Source organism: Physeter macrocephalus, chromosome 14 (assembly GCF_002837175.3).
Source record: "Physeter macrocephalus isolate SW-GA chromosome 14, ASM283717v5, whole genome shotgun sequence".
Classification (NCBI taxonomy): Eukaryota; Metazoa; Chordata; class Mammalia; order Artiodactyla; family Physeteridae; genus Physeter; species Physeter macrocephalus.
This window is the reverse complement of record NC_041227.1, coordinates 123,250,994-123,272,053: the sequence shown is the minus strand read 5'-3', so window position 1 is coordinate 123,272,053 and position 21,060 is coordinate 123,250,994. Positions and strand designations below refer to the sequence as shown.

The 21,060-nt window shown below is 43.7% G+C and overlaps 1 non-coding gene across 1 annotated transcript; it reads left to right on the top strand.

Annotated features, from left to right (window-relative positions):
• The first annotated feature begins 9,942 nt into the window (after positions 1–9,942).
• Positions 9,943–10,015, top strand: TRNAR-CCU (transfer RNA arginine (anticodon CCU)). Its single transcript has one exon. It is a non-coding gene; the product is annotated as a tRNA-Arg (tRNA).
• Positions 10,016–21,060: the final 11,045 nt, after the last annotated feature.

Sequence of the window (21,060 nt, the reverse complement as noted above, 5' to 3'; positions counted from 1 at the left end):
AAGGATGTTATCAGAGAAAGGAGGACTCTAAATCCAGACTTGTAAATTACCTGTCTAGGGATCACTGCAAGTGCAACTCTTCCCAACAGTTAGTCTGTACTATCAACTTGATACAATGTAATCTTAAATTTTAATGCCATGTTGAAGTTGGAAAGTAAAATTCCACTGGCAAAAAAATAAGGTTCAGTAAAAGAACAACTACACCACATAACTATTAATTGTAAAGAATCAGCTATCAACTACTCCACTGAATAAAAGGTGATCTAGTCATGCATCATTAATCTCTCCAAAACCTCCTGTCCTCCCTGGCTCTTCCAAATCCTACTTAGGGAGACCTCCCCTTCCAGGAAAGATGGAGCAACCAGTATCAGACTAGTACTCTCGCCGTGCACAACTAGAAAGCTAAACAAAACATATGAAACACTTTTTCAGACATTAAACTACATGCAGTATCGGAACATGATTGCTGAAAGGAAGAAGGCAAATGAAGTGAGCCCCAAGATCACTGAGCTTTCTGCACGGAGAGACAGGGCCCTGAGCAGAGAAAGCTAGGATCACTGAGCTGAGAAAACAGAGATCAGAGTTTACGGAAGATACAGCAGCTGGAATTGGTGGGCCCAAGGACCAAAGAGGAAAGCACTATACAGAAAGGGTGTGCCAGAAATCTACATGGGGTCCCTTGTGTCCCTGGCTGAGCATGTCATTGGCGAGACTCCAGGAGGCCAAGCAAAGAACTACTGAGTCAGGGTGGGAACCATCCAAGTTCCAACAAGTCAGAACGAAGAGACCCCACTGACCACTCAGAATATTCACCCAGAAAGGTGGCCCCACCTTAGGCATAGGGCTAGACTAGACTCAGAGCAAAGGCTTCTCTAGAAGGGGTCATCCACTTTTTTCCATAAAGAGCCAGATGGCAAATATCTGGGTCATACAGTCTCTGTCGAACTACTCAACTTTGCCAGTGTAGCACAAAAGCAACACCGACAATACATAAAAGACATTGCTGTGTTCCAAAAGACTTTACTTACAAAAACAAGCAGTGGGTCATAGTTTGACAACCCCTGATCTAGACCTGCTTTAACAAAGCTAGAAAACAATCATTGAAAGAATGAAGCTGATACACTAGTACACTAACTTCCTTCCAGAACAAAACTCAACCCTGTTTAAATGAAGACAATAACACCCAGATTCTCAACAACATAACACTCAGTGTGTCTGGCATCCAATGAAAAATTACTAGATATAAGTAAAAGCAGAAAAATGTGATCCATAAGCAAAAGAAAATCAATCCAGAGAAACAGACCCAGAAATGACAGTGATGATAGAAATAACAGACAAGAGTTTTAAAATGGCATTACAAATTTGTTCAAGGATTTAAAGGAAAACATGAACACAAAGAAGAGAGAAAAATAAACTATAAAAAAGACCCAAGTAGAATTTCTAGAAAATAAAAACATAATATCAAAATGAAAACTACATTGGGTGGTGGGAATTCTCTGGTGGTCCAGTAGTTAAGACTCCATGCTTCCAATGCAAGTTCGATCCCTGGTCAGGGAACTAAGATCCCACAGGCCGTGCGGTGTGGCCAAAAAAAGAAAAAGAAAAAAGAAAAAAAGAAAAAAAAACTACACTGGGTGGGATAAACAACATATTTGACACTGCAAAAGAATAGACTGAGAGAACTTGAAGACACTGCAATAGAAATGATCCAAATTAAAACACAGAGGGGGGAAAAAGGTAGGAGTGGGGAGAGAGCCTCATGGAACAATATGAAACATCTAAGATTAATGTAATTGGAGCTCTGGAAGATTGAAAGGGAGCAGAGTGAGAAAAACAGAAAAACTGAAAATATATGGCAGTACATTTTCCAAAAATTTGCTGAAAACCATAATCCTACAGATCCAAGAATCTCAGTAGACCACAAGCAGGCTACTCACAAAGAAAAAGACACCAATGCACATCATAATCAAACTGCTAAATTCCAATGATAAAGAGAAAAATCTTAAAAGTAGCAGGAGGAAAAAAAAAAAGACACATTACATCCTGGGGAACAAAAACAAGACTAGAGCACACTTCTCATCAGTAGCAATGCAGGCCTGACCACAACAGGGCATCTTCAAAGTGCTGAAGAAGAAAAGTCAGCCTAGAACTCTACATCCAGTGAAAACATCCTTCAAAAAATGATGATGAGGGCTTCCTTGGTGGCACAGTGGTTAAGAATCTGCCTGCCAATGCAGGGGACACGGGTTCGAGCCCTTGTCTGGGAAGATCCCACATGCCATGGAGCAACTAAGCCCGTGCGCCACAACTACTGAGCCCGCACTCTAGAGCCTGTGAGCCACAACTACTGAGCCCATGTGCCACAACTACTGAAGCCCACGCACCTAGAGCCCGTGCTCTACAACGAGAGAAGCCACCGCAATGAGAAGCCCGCGCACCGCAACGAAGAGTAGCCCCCGCTCACCGCAACTAGAGAAAGCCCACGTGCAGCAACAAAGACCCAACACAGCAAAAAATAAAATAAATAATATTTTGGAAAAAAAAATGATGATGAAATAAAGACACTCCCACACAAACGAAAGTTGAGAAAATGTATCGCCAGGGGACCCAAGTAATAACACTCTCCAGACAGAAGAAAAATGATTTCAGATTCAAACTCAGAACTACACAGAGCAATGAAGGCTGGGAACTGAACTATGTGGTAAATATAAAGGATGTTCTTATTTTTCAAATTTCTTTAAAAGATAATTGACTTTTTAAAAAAATAATAACAACGTAGTCTGGGGTTTATAACATGCAGAAGTAAAATGTATGACTCAAACAGCAAAAGGATGGGGGACAGAAGCACCAGGCTGTCAGGTTCTTACCTCACATGTGAAGAGGTGTACTGTTATTTGAGGTACAATGTGATAAGTTAAAGATGTAATACTGCAAACCTTAGAACCACCACCTCAAAAAATAAAACAAAGGTATCGCTAATAGGCCCACAGAGGACATATCATAAGGGTAATCATGTTTTTAACTAACATTAAAATAACCATGCAAAAGGATATAATAATTAAATACAGGAAAATATAAATTTTTATAAATATAATTCTACTGATGCCTACCTCCTATCCCTGTCCGTAAGTGTGTAACTTTCCATATATTTTTTACATAGATAAGCACTTATTTTCATATGTATATATAGCTTTTTAAAAACACAAATAGGATCATACCAGTCTGCTCTGTGCCTTAGTTGTTGTTTTTTTTAATGTGTGTGGTTTGTTTTTTAATTTAATAATATATCTTAGAAACTTTCCCGTAACAGCACACACAGAATTACTTCTGTGTTTAGTAGCTGCATGGAAGTCTAGTATATGATGCACCAAAAGTTAATTAATCAGTTCTCTATTGATGGATATTAGGTTATTTGCAGGCACTCAATAAATACAGACTAAATGAATGAATGAATGAATGCTGTAATGAATATTCTTGTAGAAAACTGCGATAATCTCAAAATGCCAGTTTTCTACATTTGATTGGATTTATTATCCTAAATTTAAAACAGGCTCACAATTCTGTAAAGACAATTCCATAAAGTTATGCCATTTAAAATGAAGAAAAAAATAATCTATAGAATCAACCATAATCTACTTAGCATGAAATTCTTCTCAGAGAAAAGAATACTGTCAGGGACAATCTGGCAACTATTTCTCAAATATATGCATTTAAGTGAAAATATATTTAAGTGAAAACTATCATTAATTTTCATAAGGCAACAAAACAGATCATAAATTAGGATCCACTGTCTCAAAGTTAAACACAGTAACATAAGACATTGATATGGCACTAGTAAATGACCCATAAACAAGCATGTCCTGGTACAGCTTGCAATAAGCAAGTGCAGAGCAAAGGGCTCGTGGTCAACACCCACCCCCCCCCAGTAGGACCAGGTGAATATTAGGGATGGGGGCAGGGGTAGTAGCCAAGGGAATGAGTCAATCTCCAAGCCCACTTCAGGCATACTTCTGGCACCTGGGGTCCTGGAGGGCATCTGAGGGAGACACAGCACGTGGAGCCCAACACAGCTCAGGGGTACCACTCCACATACTGGGTTGCAGGACCTAGGCAAATCCAGGAAGGGAGAGCCCATCAGGTGCTCAAAACCAAAACTCAGAAGAATATGAAGCAAACCAGAACCCATATAGGGAACTCAAGCTCTGGAACTTAGTAACAAGCTCTGAGGCCATGTGAGAGCAGGGAGTCACTGAACTTAGGAGTGAATCAGCATCTGGAGACAAAGAACCAAACGTAGGTTACAGGAAACGCGGCCCAGGCACAGTTCCAAAGCCCAGCGGTCAGAGCCAGGCCCCCAACTTCTGGGTCAGCCCCCACACTGCTACTCCCAGAGAAGCCCCGGGAGAGCTGAAGTACCTCCTACTTGGCTCATTTCTCCTGGAACCCAGGAGAGCGTTAGGCCAGTGAGCCCAACCACGGGAAGGCAACAGAGTAAGAGTCAGGGACAGTACCAGCAACAAAGAAGGGCTTTGCAGCAAGCACCTGTTCAGAGAATTTCCCACAGTGCCTGTTAAACCCAGCAGTTTGCCTCACAGACCACATAATATGGAAATAAAGCATTTCATCTTCAGAGCACCTTTACTAGAAAGAAGGGAACAGTAATGACCTCACCTTCCCAGTCTGATTTGGTAGATTCAGAACCGTTTTTACGAGAATACTCATTCTGAATGAAATGAATTTGATGTCAGGAAAAAATGTGTGCGCTATTATTGAAGCCCTAATACTTCCCATGATGGCCTGCAAGAATCAATTCATTTTCTGTAGTGTTCACAAACACTGATTTATGGGAAGTGTGCCATAAAGTCTAGTTTTTGATAAACTATAACATTTACCAGAACCCCACATAAACACACTCAGGTAGAGCACGGATCTTAGGAGAGCTCCCATCTTCCTCCGGAGAGGGGCCAGGGTTGGTGCAAAGGGTTTTTAAAAAAGAAAGCTAAGCCTGCCCAGTTTGGAGCTCCTCTTAGGATGGTGGTCACCTGAACAACTTGTGCCCCTTATCAACTGATGAAAACTGAAGGCACAGCTCGCTGTCTCGACAGGGGCAAATCTGTTCTTTTTCTTCCAAACAGTCAATCACGTGCAACATCTGCGCCACCACACAGGAGGGGACGGACCTCCTTAGCAGCTGTGCAGTAAGGAGCACATGGGCAGAAACACACAGCCACACAGGCTGCCCCTCGAAACACTGGGCTCAGCTATGCGTCACACAGTCCTCCTGCTTCATAAATATGATCACATTTAATCTTTGCAACACACCACCACGAGGTAGGTAGCCTTAGACCCACTTTACAAAGCAAAACACTAAGATCTAGACCAAGAACAGACAGCTAGAAAAGAAACCAGCTTGGACCAAGGTCATTCTAACACCAAAGTCCATTCTCTTAGATAAAACCTCAGCTGTCTGTTCAATTTTTAGAAAAAGTCCATCAAGAGTTTCTGAGTCTTGGGACTTCCCTGGTGGTGCAGTGGTTAAGAATCCGCCTGCCAACGCAGGGGACACGGGTTCAAGCACTGGTCCGGGAAGATCCCACATGCCGCGGAGCAACTAAGCTCGGGTGCCACAACTACTGAGCCTGTGCTCTAGAGCCCACGAGCCACAACTACTGAGCCCATGTGCCACAACTACTGAAGCCCGCACACTGCAAACGAAGAGTAGCCCCCACTCACTGCAACTAGAGAAAGCTCAGGCACAGCAACGAAGACCCAACGCAGCCAATAAATAAACAAATAAATGAAAAAAAAATTTTTTTAAAGATTTTCTGAGTCTCCATAAGGAGGGACTTTAAGCCAATGAGAAATCTCGCCCAAAGCTGCTCTGCAAATGGGATGAGAAACAAGGTGGCAACCCGGCTCCTCAGTCGTCAGACTGAGGCCTGGACTCCTGGCTCGGCTCCTCAGCAGCCCATGAATTCCATGGGGTTAGATGCCCCCTCTAAGTGGCCGCAGTTCACTCAGGTAACAACAGGTGCCTGCTAGGGGTGTTGTCAGGATTAAGTAGATTAAATCCATGTGAAAAAATGTTCACAAACTGTAAAGCAATAAAGTAGGAACAGTATAGCTTCTGCCCACACTGCCTCCCCTCCCTGGGCCTCTTTCCACCACATTCCATCTCTCCCTCTGATGGCTCCTCTGCCTTGCAAACATTTGTTTGCTGTTGCCCCCAATGCCAGCCACTTCTCTCCTCCCAAACCCCTGCTCTGTGACCACTGCCTCACTCTCCCCTCAAGCCCTTGATGAAATTTCTGTTCCCAGAAATTCAGCTTCCACAAAATTTTCTATTCAACCAAGACGTCACTCACAAAAGTCACCAAGGGCCCTGGCTCCGTCATGCAACAAATATTTACGAAGTCTGTGCTACGTCACAGACACTCCCTGGTACACACATACTCATTAGCTTTCCTCCAGAAGCACACCTATCTCTGACTTCACCTTATGTTACTAACCTCTTGGTTCCAGATTTACAACAACAACAAAAAACAGAAAAAACGAAACAGATTAGACCTGAAGACATCACTACAAATGCATGTTTAGTTTAATACAGATAGAGATGGTTACATATAGAAATGTTTACAGATGTGGATATATACACAGGGGTCACATACATCTCCTTGCTCTGTCACCTGAGAGGACCTAAAAGTAGTGACACCCCAGTAGCAATGAGCACACCCAGCACCCATATCATATAGAGAATGGTCTCTAACACCATTCTCCAATAACAGGAACCAGAGGTCCTTGGAGAAACACCTGATTTTAGAACTGAGGCAGGAAATGCACAAGATGATCCCAGAGCATCCTGTGCTCCCGAAAGTAAACAGCCAGAAGGTAAATAGCTGCTTTAAAAAAAAAAGTAAATAGCTGCTTTAAAAAAAAAAGTCCACAATAGTGGGGCTTTGTCAAAGTAGCACAGGAGCCAACTGAAAATGCTCCCACTGGCCAAAGATGGAGCAACAAAATAAAGCAGTAGTGGATTATAACCCAAAGGACAAAATAAATATCTATGAGTCCATAGTGATATAAGTAAATGATTGAACAGATTAATAAATGTGGAAGAATTAGATAAATCTCCCATACAGAAAAATTCCAATTAATATATGCAGATACTCTGACCTTAGGGAGATGGAGCACAACCCTCCTCCCCTTAAGTGTGGGCTGGGCACAGTAAATTCCTTCCAAAGAGAACAAGATGGGGGGAGGGGATATCAAGTGGAGACATCTGACAAACAGGACCTCAGCCAGGTAATCAAAGTCACATCAACAGTGATGAGTTGTGTTGAGAGCATGGACCTTTGATGTGATGTGATATGAAGGGCACTTTCCCTCTGTGATATTCCTCCCCAAAACCTATAATCCCAGTTTTATCATCAGAAAAACATTAAACAAATTTCAACAGAGGGACAGTCTATAAAATCCCTGACCACTACTACTCAAAATTATCAAGGTCATCCAAAACTAAGAAAGTCCGAGAGACTGTCACAAGCCAAGAGGAGTCTGAGGATACGTGACAACTAAATGTAATGTGGCATCCTGGATGGGATCCTGGAGCAGGAAAAAGATAATAGGTAAAAACTTAGGAAATCCAGGGCTTCCCTGGTGGCGCAGTGGTTGAGAGTCCGCCTGCCGATGCAGGGGACACGGGTTCGTGCCCCGGTCCGGGAAGATCCCAATGTCACGGAGCGGCTGGGCCCGTGAGCCATGGCCGCTGAGCCTGTGCGTCGGAGCCTGTGCTCCGCAACGGGAGAGGCCACGACAGTGAGAGGCCCGCGTACCACAAAAAAAAAAAAAAAAAAAGAAAAACACTTAGGAAATCCAAATAAAGTATGGATAGACTTTGGTTGATAATAATGTATCAATACTGATTCATTAGTTATGACAAGTGTACAATCCTAATGCAAGATGTTAACAACAGGGGAAACTGGGTACAAAGTATACAGGAACGCTTGTCTTCTCAATTTTAATAAAATTCTAAAACTATGGACAAAAAAAGAGAGAGAAAGTCCATTTCCCCTCCCCCACAAAAAACCACCGCACAGTTTTTCTTTCTCCCAATTATTCACCAAATCCCATGATTCTCTCCTCATGTCTCTCAGAATGTTACTACTCCACTTTACACCCCCAACCCTACTCAAAAACCTTCAAAGATTTTGTTGCTTTCCAAATAAATGTCATTTCCTCACGCTACCATTCAGGCCTTTAAAGATGTGGAGCAGACCACCTCCTGCCTCTGGAACCTGAGGCTTCCTCTCACTCTGGGCAAACCCTTCCCTCCCAACTCCATGCTATTCTCTCAACTCCACTTGCCAAAATCCTACTCTGTCCTTCAAATGCTTTCTTGCTTCCAGAGCTTCCCTGACACCCACCTACCTTTAACACCAGGCATGTGAGCCCCCCTGAGGCCCACGCTTCTGCAGTATCTCACCTGAGCACTAGTCCTCACCACCAAACCTCCCGGGGATCCGTGCCCTCAAAGCAGAAGCTGGTCCTAACTGGACCAACTCTTGCTCACTGAAAAGCTTCAGACGCTTAGGTGTTCTGCCCACCTGTGTCCAACTAGAGAACGCCCAGTTAACCTTGGTAGGATGCTGCCATCGTCATCTCCCCGCACATCCATAACTGAAGGAGAAGGGCCAAGCCTTTCTACTGGGCACCCAAAGGGTCACACTGTGGTTCCACTCCCCCCCACCGCCAGCACTGTGTCCCACTGTGTCCGCTCACCTAAACTGGAGGCCATGTATACCCCACCCTAGAAGGTCTTTTCCTCTCCATTCCAGCCAGTGCAATCCTTCCTGTCTCTGTGCCCAGCTCAGGTCCTCCCTCCCTCCTCTAGAAGCCTTCCTCAGCCAGACCCCTCTCCTGGAATCCCTCACCAGCCACTGGCCACACCACTACTTCTCACTGGTATTAACACTGCCTGGAGCCACTAGTTAGATGTTTCAAGACGCTATCTGATCCACTAAGTTGGTCTGCAGGTGTACTGATTTCACAGTGCTCCCCAGGGTTCTGTACCAGGTCCACTCCTTCCTCATTCCCACAGAGGAGCTGGTACAGCAGAGGCTCTGGCTCAGGGGTCAGTAAACAGCAAGTGAGCAGGTGCTCCTGAGAAGCCAGCAGATCACGGACTCCCAGGTTCGACCATTAACGCTCACGTTCTCAGAGAGGCGGATAACTCAGAACAATGAGGGTACAGATGCCAGGACCAGACGGCCAGGGTCCAAGTCCAGGCTCTGCGGCTCACTAGCCGTGACCTCTGAAAAATCATCTAACCTCTCTTGCCTCAGTTTCCTCAGTCACAAAGTGGGTGTAACAGTACCTGCTCCCAGGGCTGTTTGGAAATTAAAGGGATTGTCAATGTGGGCAGCCTGGACAAGCCAGACACACGGTAAGTACGACTTAAAACTAAGCTAGCAGTGCTACTATTTTCCCAGAGGCATAAAGATGTTAAGAGCTAGTGCCTGTGACAGTCTTGATGATGATCTAGTTCCTAAGTGTGGTGGGTGTTTTCCGAGGGCTTATTTTATTGTTATGCTTCAGATCTTACAGGGGTAAGGATGTCAAAAATAGATAATTCAAAATAATCCTTTAACGACACATACAGTATACTCCTGGTTGTGGGGAAGGGGGAAAGGGAAGACAGAGAAGTGGAAAATACACCAAAATATTAACAGTGGCATACAGGATTTTATATAATTTTTATTTTCACTGTTGTGTTTTTCCATATTTTCTAAATATTCTACAATGACGTGTTATTTTTATAATCTGAAGGAAAACAGCAAGTTTTCAAGGAAGTCAGTTACTCCAGTAAAAAAATGTTAAAATATTTTTCACGTACTAAGACCATTTTCAGCATAAAGTTTTATTTAAAGAACAAAAACTGGGACTTCCTTGGTGGTCCAGTGGTTAAGATTCCACACTCCTAATGCAGGGGGCCCAGGTTCGATCCCTGGTCAGGGAACTAGATCCCGCATGCATGCCGCAACTAAGAGCCCGCATTCCGCAACTAAGAGCCCACATGCCGCAATGAAGATCCCACGTGCCGCAACTGAGACCTGGTGCAGCCAAATAAATAAATATTTTTAAAAAAAACTCTTCAGGGAAAATATTCATGCCTGCTGGTCAAGTAAAAATTCACTTTCAGGAGAAGAGCTGTATGTATAAAGGAAAAGACTGAGAAGCAATTCTCTGGAGCCAGGCCCTGAAGCCAGACCAGGGGTCTGATCTGGGCTCTGCCACCTACCAGGCCAGGCTGGCAACAGACGGGAAGAAACACAGTCTGCCCTTGAGGTCCTGTGGCCAGAGACTCAGGGAGACAACAGTGCCGAGCCAGCACACTCAGGACGTCCACTACAGCAGACAGGAGGCACCTTGCGTCCCTGCAGTGGTTTCACCTCTGTAGAAACTAGTCCGGACCTAGGCCAGGGCTTGGAGGGAACGCAGAAAGAGGAAAAGCTTGATTTAACATTTTGACTGTGGTTTTATTTTGATACACCTTTAAACTGCTTGTCAGATCAACCTTTAAAGGTAAAAGAAGTCACGCAAGAAAACACCAAACTGAACGGTATTCACTGTGCACAGCTCATCACCAATACCCTCGGCATGGGGACAAGGGGTGCGGCGGGGAGGGATGAAAACCAGATGCCAAGGGGACAGGAGGCTGGGAACCACTGAAGCAACACTTTCAACATTTCCCACCGAAACATTCTTTAAGGAAAACTTTCTCCCATTTCCACAGCCAGATACATGCTCTTTCCCTCCCAAATGCTGGTAGCGGCTAATTCCTCTCCCTTCTACATCCAGCCGGAACGAGCAAGACATTCTGTCACCTCCTGTAGCCAATCAATGGCCAAGTGCAATCAATCCTTGTTCCAGGGAGCACTTGGGTCCACCCACGTCTCATTGGCACCTCCCTAGCTGGAGCTATGGCCAGCTCTTCCTCGCTCCCACCTCTCCCTCCTCAGGACGCTCCCGACCCACTCCCCCTGCCTAACACACATGCTCACACACACACACACACGCGCGCGCGCACTCACACACCTACACAACACATACACATAAACACACACACACAAACTAACCCGCCCTCCCCGCCTGACTCTATAGCCAGAAGAAGAATCTTTCTAAAATGCAATCCTGATCACTTCACTACCCTGCTTTAAAACCTTCCTTAATTGGCCTGAAGACAAAACCCAAATTCCTAGGGCCTTACAAAGCTTGTCAGGACCTGCCCTGCTTGCCTCTCCACCATCATGGGTCTCCCAGCACTTCTCTCCAAACTGTCTCTGCTCCATTTATTTGCTCAACAAATATTCACTGAGCGCCTACCACCAGCCAGTCATTATGTGAGAAGCTGGGGATGTGGCACGAACAAGACAAAGTCCCTGTCCTAGTCGGGGAGGCAGAACAAATGCATAACCCGGTGTCACGGGGTGGATGTGCCAGCAGAAGATAAAGCAGGTGGGGCTACGGCGGGGCTGGAGCATGGCCCTGGGGAGGAAAGAGGGAAGCACTGTTCAAAGACCGGCTCTCTCCCCTCCCCACCTCTGCACACCTGGCTCCTCTGCCCTCCCTCCCACCCTCTTCCTTCCTAGCCCAGATCATTTCTAGTCTCTTTCAGGTACTGGCTCAGTGTGCCTGCTTTTCAGGAGGCCTTCTCACCACTGTGCACGCAGCCACCACCACCCCAACCCATCTCCCCCAGAAAACTGGTAAACTCCTTAAAAGCAGGAGTTATGCACCAATGAATCGCCAACACATAGTATGGTGCCTGGCACACAGAGGCCCTCAATAAATATTAGCTGAATTACTGAATTCTTTAAATCAGTTCTCGTGACTTCACCACTCTTTCCCCTCGCTACACCCCCACCTTTGACCTGCACACATTTTCACCTCCCCTGGTAGGGACCCCCTACTGCACACAACTTAGGCAAACAGACACCACCGAAATGTCCAGAAAGCAGAATTCCTTAAATCACTACCTTATTACTCAAGTGCAGATACATAATTACTGCGTTGGGCTTTTACTTAACTTTGTATAAGGATGCCATTTTCTCTAATAAGAGAAAATTCCTCAAGGGCCACGCCCACGTCCTATACCTCCTGAGATCCCACACAATCCCAGGCTCAGTGCCATGTAGATAAATGGTACAAAGTGCTCATAAGAACAAATATTTCCCCACAAAACACTGAGAAGCCCTGCAACTTGCTTTTAGATAGCATACACTAATAGTTAGGATTTGTGCATTTCACTGTATGTAAAGTTTGCCTCAAACAATAATGTAAGTGAATATTAACCTCTTAGTTAATAAGTGTGCTTCCTCAAGTGCTATGGGTTAGCAGTTCAGAAACTCCCCTCTGTGTATTCCAGCCAGCAAATGAATCAGTGAGGACAAAGGAGCCAGGTTCTCACTGCTGGGAAGTAAGTGACAAACCTGAAAAGGGGAACAGAGGAGACGGGCCTTGTGGTAATCACCTCTGTGCATCACAGTACAATGCACAGCAGTAAGTAAGCAATAAATACAGACAGACACGGATGTCTCCACCCTACCTCTCTGCCAAGCGGACCCGCAAACAGTGGCACACCAGCAGCAATGGGCACACCTAGTGCCAGGTCTTGCTTCTAAATTCCATTCTCCACCAAAAGGAACTGGGGATCATTGGAGAAAAGGCTGATTCCAGGGCTGAGGCAGGGAAAATACAAGATAAGCCTGGAACATCTTACAGTGCCAAAAAGCTAAGAAATGTTCAAAGCCTGGTATGTCAAAGGGCACTGACAACAACGTGATGAGGCCTTGCTCAGCTAGAAAATAAATAATGACAGAGATGGGCCAAATGAATAACGGCAACAAAGTTGGGACCAAGCAACATGATGTGATGCTCTGGAAAAAGCAAGTGACTTCAGTAGCATCCTCACCCAAAATGCATAACCTGCATCTGAGTACAAGGAAACATCAGGCAAACCCAACTTGAGGACATTCCAGGAAATAACTGCCTGTATTCTTTTAAAATGTCAAGGTCAACGAGTTCAGAGACAGAAAGTAGGATGGTAGTTACCAGGGGTTGGGGGAGGGGGAGGGAGAGTTAGTGTTTAATGAGGACAGAGTTGCAGTTTGGGCAGCCAAAAAGTTCTGGAGATGGACAGTGGTGATCGCTGCACAACACTATGAATGTACTTAATAACTGCAGCCTTAAAAATGGTTTAAATGATAAACTTCATATTATGTATATTTTACGGCAATAAAAAGATTGTCAAGGTCAAGAAATTCTAAGAAAGCCTGAGAAACTCCTTTAGATTAAAGGAGGCTACAAAGACGAGGCTTCTAAGGCAGTAAGTGAACCTGGATGGGGGGAGGGGCAAAAATGGCTCATAAAGGGGCAAACCACAACATTTTAATGTGAACTGTGGATTAATAATAGTATTATATCGGGAGTTCCCCGGTGGTCCAGTGATTAGGACTTGGCACTTTCACTGCTGTAGCCTCAGGTTCAATCCCTGATCGGGGAACTAAGATCCCACAAGCTGTGTGGCAAAAAAAAAAAAAAAAATAGTATTATATCAATGGCAAATGTCCCGACTTTTACAACTGTCCTGTGTTTATGTAAGAGAATGTCCTTGTTCTTAGGAGATACACACAGTAAGGCATAAAGGAGCACAGTCTCCAACTTACTCTTCAATAGTTCAGGGGAAAGAATTACATATTCACATTTATAAATAGAGAAAAGTAAATGAGGCAAGATGTAAAAATGGGTGAAGCTGGGTAAGGGTATATGGGAATTCATTACACTATTCTTGCAATTTTTCTGTAAGTCTGAAATTACATCAAAACTAAAAAATACGGGCTTCCCTGGTGGTGCAGTGGTTGAGAGTCCGCCTGCCGATGCAGGAGACACGGGTTCGTGCCCCGGTCCGGGAAGATCCCACATGCCGCAGAACGGCTGGGCCCGTGAGCCATGGCCACTGAGCCTGCACGTCCGGAGCCTGTGCTCTGCAACGGGAGAGGCCACATACAGTGAGAGGCCCGCGTATGGAAAAAAAAAAAAAAAAAAAACTAAAAAATACAAAATAGTAGTAGTCAGGAACAGAAGACCCACCTAGAAAGCACACCGACGGTGGGTAAAATTGACACATGTCACTGGCTGTCTCTCCTCAGCTGCCTCCCCTTCCGCTGTAAAGGCACAACCCTCTCCGCAGAGTTGGACGTACAGGGCAAGTTTAAGGTTCAAGAACATGATTAAAGCTTAACATATCATGCCATATATTTACTGGAATGGCCTTTTCTATGTATTTAACTAGACTTACAAAAAGGAAACAGTATCCACCTTGAGCTCCACGGAGACAAGCATGGTGGATGCCCCAAGCACTTTAATGGCTTCTGAACAAAAAGAGGACAGAGTCAGAAACCTAGAGGACACCCTCTATATGTAAGCCACATGGATCTTGTTAGAATGCTAGCTTTAGAATTCCATAAGGTGATAATGAGGTAGAAATGTTCTCATCCATTTCAGGACTCTTCCACAGCACGTTGTTCAAAATGGAACACGGCACATTTTTTAAAGCAGGTTAAAAAAAATCTATGTAGGTGTCCCTTTGTGGCTCCTGAGCCTCACATGACAAATGCCAAAGGAAAGTTCATATACTCCAAATGCAAAAAGAGAGAGTGTTATAAACCCCACCCCCTTTTACCCCCACATCCAAACCAGACTCCCTTGATTCTACCTTCTCGATTCTACCTTCTGGACATCAGCAGAGGCCCTGCCCTGTCCTCCACCCCTCCCACCACTGTCTCCTCCAGCCCTGGTGGTTCTCACCTGGATTACCACACTCCCCTCCCCAGCTGGTGATACCACCTCTAGTGTCACCCCTCTTCAAACCCTCCACTCCACCCACAGTCAAAAAGACCTTTCAAAACACAAATCTATGTCTGACATTCCCCTGCTTAAATCCTGAAGCAGCTCCCATCACCAACTACATCAATAGTCATTAGTTGCTGTGAGTTTAAAGCCGGGTCGATCTGACTGATTTATGTTTCATAAATGTTGTTCAATGCAAATAATTCACTTATTTACTATAAACTAAAGGCTTTCGCTGATAACCATGGTCTCCTCCCCTATAAACACACAGTGTACTATAATTTGATGACACGGCACACTGTCAGTAAGCAATAAACCTCCACTGAGCTGAAGTAAAGACGTCTGGCTACCTCCCCTCACCCCACTGGATCCATTCTCCTCCCCTCACAGAACAAGGCCGTCCTGGGTGAGTGGCAGTGTGTCTTCCTACAGGACACGCAACAGGGGCAACAGGAGGCCCTAACGGTGCCTAAAGGGCTACATATAAGGCAAATGACTTCACAATCACAAAGGCTCTCCACGAGCACAAGCTCAGAGGATGGAAAGAGTGTAACAGATCCCTTTTAGGTCTGTCACTTGATTTCTGGTCAAGCTGGGTATTTTTGGCCAACCATCTGATACCTCAAGCCTTCTTCCTAGTTTAAGTTTGATGCCCACCTTTTTTTTTTTACACTTGTTTCTCTATTTTTTTAATAGAACTTTATTGGAGTATAATTCCTTCACAACACTGTGTTAGTTTCTGTTGTACACCAAAGTGTACAACAGAATCAGCTACCTACATACATATGTCCCCATATCCCCTCCCTCTTGAGCCTCCCTCCCGTCCTGGGTGAGTGGCAGTGTGTCTTCCTACAGGACACGCAACAGGGGCAACAGGAGGCCCTAACGGTGCCTAAAGGGCTACATATAAGGCAAATGACTTCACAATCACAAAGGCTCTCCACGAGCACAAGCTCAGAGGATGGAAAGAGTGTAACAGATCCCTTTTAGGTCTGTCACTTGATTTCTGGTCAAGCTGGGTATTTTTGGCCAACCATCTGATACCTCAAGCCTTCTTCCTAGTTTAAGTTTGATGCCCACCTTTTTTTTTTTTACACTTGTTTCTCTATTTTTTTAATAGAACTTTATTGGAGTATAATTCCTTCACAACACTGTGTTAGTTTCTGTTGTACACCAAAGTGTACAACAGAATCAGCTACCTACATACATATGTCCCCATATCCCCTCCCTCTTGAGCCTCCCTCCCATCCTCCCTATCCCACCCCTCTAGGTCATTGCAAAGCACAGAGCTGATCTCCCTGTGCTATGCTGCTGCTTCCCACTAGCTAACTATTTGACACTCGGTAGTGTATATATGTCGATGCTACTCGCACTTCGCCCCAGCTTCCCCCTCCCACCCCGTGTTCTCAAGTTCATTCTCTATGCCTACATCTTTATTCCTGCCCTGCAACTAGGTTCATCAGTACCATTTTTTTTTTTTTTTAGATTCCATATATATGCGTTAGAATACAGACTCTAGGGCCATCCACCTCACTACAAATAACTCAATTTCGTTTCTTTTTATGGCTAAGGAATATTCCATTGTATATATGTTCCACATCTTCTTTATCCATTCACTGTCGATGGACATTTAGGTTGGTTCCATGTCCTGGCTATTGTAAATAGTGCTGTAATGAACATTGTGGTACATGTCTCTTTCTGAATTATGGTTTTCTTAGGGTATATGCCCAGTAGTGGGATTAGTGGGTCATATGGTAGTTCTATTTTTAGTTTTTTAAGGAACCTCCATACTGTTCTCCGTAGAGGTTGTATCAATTCACATTCCCACCAACAGGGCAGGAGGAGTCCCTTTTCACCACACCCTTTCCAGCATTTATTGTTTCTAGATTTTTTTGATAATAGCCATTCTGACCAGTGTGAGGTGACACCTCATTGTAGTTTTGATTTGCATTTCTCTAATAATTAGTGATGTTGAGCACCTTTTCATGTGCCTCTTGGCCATCCATATGTCTTCCTTGGTGAAATGTCTATTTAGGTCTTCCAACCATTTTTTTAATTGGATTGTTTGTTTCTTTAATATTAAGCTCCATGAGCTGTTTGTATACTTTGGAGATTAATCCTTTGTTGTTTCATTTGCAAATATTTTCTCCCATTCTAGGTTGTATCAATTCACATTCCCACCAACAGGGCAGGAGGAGTCCCTTTTCACCACACCCTTTCCAGCATTTATTGTTTCTAGATTTTTTTGATAATAGCCATTCTGACCAGTGTGAGGTGACACCTCATTGTAGTTTTGATTTGCATTTCTCTAATAATTAGTGATGTTGAGCACCTTTTCATGTGCCTCTTGGCCATCCATATGTCTTCCTTGGTGAAATGTCTATTTAGGTCTTCCAACCATTTTTTTAATTGGATTGTTTGTTTCTTTAATATTAAGCTCCATGAGCTGTTTGTATACTTTGGAGATTAATCCTTTGTTGTTTCATTTGCAAATATTTTCTCCCATTCTGAGGGTTGTCTTTCTGTCTAGTTTATGGTTTCCTTTGCTGTGCAAAAGCTTTTAAGTTTAATTAAGTCCCATTTGTTTATTTTTGGAGGTGGGTCAAAAAAGATCTTGCTGTGGTTTACGTCAAACGGTGTTTTTCCTATGCTTTCCTCTAAGAGTTTTATAGTGTCTGATCTTACATTTAGGTCTTTAATCCATTGGGAGTTTATTTTTGTGTATGGTGTTAGGGAGTGTTCTAATTTCATTCTTTTACATGCAGCTGTCCAGTTTTCCCAGCACCACTTATTGAAGAGGCTGTCTTTTCTCCATTGTATGTTCTTGCCTCCTTTGTTTAAATTAGGTAACCATATGTGCGTGGGTTTATCTCTGGGCATTCTATCCTGTACCATTGATCTGTATTTCTGTTTTTGTGCCAGTACCATACATACTGTCTTGATTACTGTATCTTTGTGGTATAGTTTGAAGTCGAGGAGCCTGATTCCTCCAACTCCGTTTTTATTTCTCAAGATTGCTTTGGCTGTTCGGGGTCTTTTGCGTTTCCATACGAATTGTAAAATTTTTTGTTCTAATTCTGTGAAGAATGCCATTGGTAGTTTGGTAGGAATTGCACTGAATCTGTAGATTGCTTTGGGTATTATAGTCATTTTCACAATATTGATTCTTCCAATCCAAGAACATGGTTTACTTCTCCATCTGTTTATGTCATCTTTGGATTCTTTCATTAGTGTTTTATAGTTTTCTGAGCACAAGTCTTTCGACTCCTTAGGCAGGTTTATTCCAAGGTATTTTATTCTTTTTGTTATGATGGTAAATGGGATTGTTTCCTTAATTTCTCTTTCTGATTTTTCGTTGGTGGTGTATAGGAATGCCAGAGATTTCTGTGATGTCCACTTTCTTTTAACTACACTAACAAGTCTCAAACATTTGATAACAGGACACCTAACCACCCTTAAAGATTACTGAAGACTCCCAAAGAGCTTTTTATATGTTACATTTATCAATATTTTCCATATTAGAGGTTAAAACCAAATATATATATATATATATATTTCCTTAAAGCCCACGCGCCTAAAGCCCGTGCTCTGCAACAAGAGAAGCCACCCAGTGAGAAGCCCGCGAACCGCAACGAAGAGCAGCCCCCGCTCGCTGCAACTAGAGAAAGCCCGCGCGCAGCCACAAAGACCTAAGGCAGCCAAAAATAAAAATAAATAAATTAAGGGCTTCCCTGGTGGCACAGTGGTTGAGAGTCCGCCGGCCGATGCAGGGGACGCGGGTTCGTGCCCTGGTCCGGGAAGATCCCACATGCCACGGAGCGTCTGGGCCCATGAGCCATGGCCGCTGAGCCTGCGCGTCCGGAGCCTGTGCTCCGCAGCGGGAGAGGCCACAACAGTGAGAGGCCCGCGTACCACAGAAAATAAACAAATAAATAAATAAATAATTTTTTTTAATTGTTACATTTTCAATAAAGATTTCTATGAAAAATAACTATATTTTCAATAAAGCGTTAGACAAGTGACACTGTTTTTTGCAAATCTCCTTACTGTCTGCCTTAATAGAAGACAGCTGAACTCTCACATTCTGCATTCAATCTGTTGTGATATGTTGTTTTGGCTAAAGTATGTGAGAAAAATATGGACTGAAAAAGACACATAGTTTGCAAAGAGCAGGAGTAACAGAATAGCAAAATAATTGGAAATATTCTTCTATGATATTACATCAAAACTCAGCAAGTGGTAGTTTCTTAAAGGTTTGCTGCAATCTATCTGAATAGAATAGAAAATAGAAAATTTAATCTATCCAAAACCAAAGCAATAACTCTTCATACCCTATTATGTTAAAATCCATCGGCCTAACTTTGGATCTTTTACCCATGGATGATTTTATAATATCATGAATTGGTCATTTGGAAATATTGGTTCACTGAATTATGCAGATGTTCCAAATGTGGACACATTTCATTCTACAATATAAAAAAGATCATATTCATTAATATCACCATCATCTCATCAGAAACATCTTTAAGTACTGGGAAGCTGGGAAGCTCACAGTGGCAGACACAGGTTTTCCAAAACTCTAATTTTCACTTGAAAGCTCAAATTTTATCACTGGCAACAAATACTGTCAGTTGTTTTCCTTGAAGTGAAGCTCACTTGGTTCGTTTTCCAGAAAATGTCCACCAGAACCCAAGCCTGACCGTGCAGGGCCAGCCTGCCAGCCTACTCCAGGTGCAGCTTGTGTTTCAGGAAGGGTAGCAACTGGTGCAGCCAGCAACCGCAGGTGCTCTTCCTCAGACAACCATGCCTCGTGCAAAGGATAAAAAAGGCGTGTACCAAAGAGCCAAGATTTAAGAAAACTAATCATTTTAATGCTTTATCAAGGGCATTCTGAAGTGAAACTGGGATTTTTTTTTTTTTTTTTTTTTTTTACTGAGAGTATATGGCAATGAAGAAAACAATAATCACCAGCACAGTCAGACGCCACCATCTTGATTCAAGCTCAGGCACCAGCAGTTTCACCCACCCACAATCAGCGCAACTGTCAACATGGGGAAAAGGCCAATAACTAACATCTTCTATTATTATGAAAACAGTGTCGCCTCGGGGACCCGAGCGAGCACACGGTAAGAACAGCTAGGCTGCACCATCAGAATCGTTCTGTTGGTGGTTGACCACCACCCGCCTCATCTTCCCCATAAATTTTGTTTCAGCCTCCATGGCCTCTCAGCAGGATTTTTCCAGTGGAGACACTGTGATACAGTTTTGCCTGTTTGTTTTTACCTGGGCTGTGTTTCTCAGATTCTGCTTCCTCTGTTGGAGCCCTGTAACTATGTCCCTGCACGCAAGCCTTTTAATCAAGCCCCAGTTTCCTCATCAATCACACATAGATAACGATCTCTACTACTGAGCCTTAAAAGACATAATCTATGTGGAAGCCCTTGGTGAATGATTCATTTTTTCATCAGTACATTTTTATTGAATCCCTATTGTGTGCCAAGCACTGTCCTCTATGCCAGCAGAAACAAGGTCCTTGTTTTATGATTAAAAAGCTCACTTCTGGGGGTCAGGGTATAAAGAAAAATATCAGAGACATAAAGAGTGATCATGAGCGAGTGGTGAGCTGCTTAAGATGGAGTGATCAGGAAAGGAAGTGACCTAGACGCTGGGTGCAAACTACAAGAAGGAGCCAAGTGTGCAAAGGTCAGATGGAAGAGCATTCCGGGCCTTTCCATCCAAGAAGCAGAAAAGGCAGGCGGGGCCAGATCATGAAGCTTTGTGAACCAGGGTGGAGTTTGTGTTCTACTCCAAGTGGCCTGGTAAGTAATGGAATCTGATTTACACTTTAACAAGCTCCCTCTGACCAATATGTGAAGAATCGATTGTAGGACAAGAGCAGACATAGGGAGACCAGTCAGGACACGATTCTAGCTATCCAGATGAAAGATGGTAATTGCCTGGACTGGGCTCACATCAGTGGAGACAAAATGAGGTGGTCTGATATAAGATACAATTTGGAGGCAAAGTTGACAGGTTCTGCTGATGACACAGACAGTACAATGAGGAGAGGAAGAAGAAATAATTACAGATAAATTCTAGATTTACAATTTGAACAACTGAGTGGGTGGTGATGACAGTGTGTTGTGATGGAGA